The following is a 2,860-nucleotide window of genomic DNA, read 5'->3' as shown; positions in this document are numbered from 1 at the left end:
AAACAGAGTAACTTACCTGGGACACCAGGTGGGTCGAGGAACCATAAACCCCCTACAGGCCAAGGTGGATGCTATCCAAAAGTGGCCTGTCCCAAAGTCAAAGAAACAGGTTCAATCCTTCTTAGGCTTGGCCGCGTACTACAGGCGATTTGTACCACACTACAGCCAAATCGCTGCCCCACTGACCAACCTGACCAAAAAGACCCAGCCAAATGCAGTTAAGTGGACTGATGAGTGTCAAAAGGCCTTTACCGAACTTAAGGCAACGCTCATGTCTGACCCTGTGCTCAGGGCCCCGGACTTTGACAAGCCATTCCTAGTAACCACGGATGCATCTGAGCATGGTATAGGAGCAGTTCTCATGCAGGAAGCAACGGATCACAACTTCCATCCTGTCGTGTTTCTCAGCAAGAAACTGTCTGAGAGGGAAAGTCACTGGTCAGTCAGTGAAAAGGAATGCTATGCCATTGTGTACGCCCTGGAAAAGCTACGCCCATATGTTTGGGGACGGCGGTTCCAGCTACAAACTGACCATGCTGCACTAAAGTGGCTTCATACTGCCAAGGGGAACAACAAGAAACTTCTTCGTTGGAGTTTAGCTCTCCAAGATTTTGATTTTGAAATTCAGCACATCTCAGGAGCTTCTAACAAAGTAGCTGATGCTCTCTCCCATGAGAGTTTCCCAGAATCCAGTAGTTAAAAAGTGTTCTTAAAATGTAAAAGTCTGTTAGTTATATACTTAGTGGTATATGTAAAGGTGCATGTGCTGTATTAATCTGTTTATTTTAAAGTTCTAGGAGGAAATTGCCACCAGTGAGGTTCCCCACTGTCTGCAATTTGGGGGGTGTGTCATAAACAGATAGCTAAGGGTTAATGTCTCTTTCACCTGGAAAGGAGTAACCTGAAACACCTGACCAGAGGACCAATCAGGAAACAAGACTTTTTCAAATCTGGGTGGAGGGAAGTTTGTGTGGGAGTTCTTTGTTCTTTTGTCTTGTGTCTGACCCTCTCGGCTATGAGAGTGATTTTTCTATCTCTAGCTTCTAATCTTCTGTTTCCAAGTTGTAAGTACAAAGATAGGAAGACCATAGGTTTATATTGTTTTCTTTTGTATTTACAAGGGTGTAGTTACTGGAATGTGTTAAATTGTATTCTTTGTGGATAAGGCTGTTTATTCATATTTCTTTTAAGCAATTGACCCTGTATTTGTCACCTTAATACAGAGAGACCATTTTTATGTATTTTTTCTTTCTTTTTACATAAAGCTTTCTTATTAAGACCTGTTGGAGTTTTTCTTTAGTGGGGACTCCAGGGAATTGAGTCTGCAGCTCACCAGGGAATTGGTGGGAGGAAGAAGTCAGGGGGAAATCTGTGTGTGTTAGATTTACTAGCCTGACTTTGCATTCCCTCTGGCTGAAGGAGGGGGGGGAGCTTGGCTCTCTCTCTCGGTACCTAGTTCCAGGACTGGAAATAGGGAGGGTGGAATCCCTCTGTTTAGATTCACGGAGCTTGCTTCTGTGTATCTCTCCAGGAACCCAGGGAGGGTCCACCTGGAGGGGAGGAGGGGGAAGGGAGATGGTTTATTCCCCTTTGTTGTAAGACTCAAGGAATTTGGGTCTTTGGGGTCCCCAGGGAAGGTTTTTGGGGGGACCAGAGTGCCCCAAAACACTCTAATTTTTTGGGTGGTGGCAGCTTTACCAGGTCCAAGCTGGTAACTAAGCTTGGAGGTTTTCATGCTAACACCCATATTTTGGACGCTAAGGTCCAAATCTGGGAAATATGTTATGACAGGCATCTGCTAGGGTAATCCAGGGAAAAAGGGTGCAAAATGATTGTCCGCTGTTGCTTTCACGGAGTGAGGATTGACTGACATTTACCCAGAATCACCCGCGACACTGTTTTTGCACCATCATGCATTGGGATCTCAACCTAGAATTCCAATGGGTGGGGGAGACTGCGGGAACTATGGGATAGCTATGGGATAGCTACCCACAGTGCAACGCTCCGGAAATCAAGCTAGCCTTGGTACATGGACGCACACTGCCAAATTAATGTGCTTAGTGTGGCCACGTGCACTCAACTTTATACAGTCTGTTTCCGAATACTGGTTTCTGTAAAATCGGAATAATCCCGTAGTGTAGACATACCCAAAGAAGCTTTGTCCAGGCCTTAGAACCTTCAGCCTGCCTAGCTGGCCACTGCCAGCCCACAGACAGGCAGAGTCAAGGCACAGCATCTCCCTAGGGCCAGGGTCCTGCATGCATTCTCTGCTCTGTCCTACACTAACCCATTGCCTGTCAGTCTCACGCATTTCATCTCCTGCTGCTGAGTCTGTCAGGGATTTCCTGCTTTTCTGCTGCCAGCAGCCCGGCAAGTGCAGCCAGGGGCACTGAGCAGAGCTGCACTTGGCTGCAGATGGGCTCCTGCCTCTGACATGGCAGCATAGCGGTTAGCCATGGATGGCTGTAGAATTAATTACAATTAACACTTCAAGTCTGAGCCCAGTGCTGATGCTTCTGCACTGTGGGTCTCTGAATCCACCAGCCCCACAAAAACCCTTAAAATGACCTTTTAAAGTGTGAGTTTGTGCCACTTCTCCCACTGTTTTCTCATATGTGAGCGTTAGAGAGCAGAGAAATACAGCATGGAGCACTGTGTGGGTGTCGGAGTCATGAATTCATTGCGTTAATGTACTCACCACATCCTTCTAGCTGCACAGTAATACTGATACAGAACTGACGTCAGCCACCGTGTATCACTGTATATTCCAATACATTACTGCTCTGTATTGCTCACAAGTAGATTTTTAGTTTTCACTCATTCAGTGCTGATGAACTCCACCTACTTGTCATATTCTTTA

This window comes from Gopherus flavomarginatus, chromosome 9 (genome assembly GCF_025201925.1).
Source record: "Gopherus flavomarginatus isolate rGopFla2 chromosome 9, rGopFla2.mat.asm, whole genome shotgun sequence".
Classification (NCBI taxonomy): Eukaryota; Metazoa; Chordata; order Testudines; family Testudinidae; genus Gopherus; species Gopherus flavomarginatus.
The sequence above is the reverse complement of the archived record's forward strand: the minus strand, read 5'-3'. Positions refer to the sequence as shown.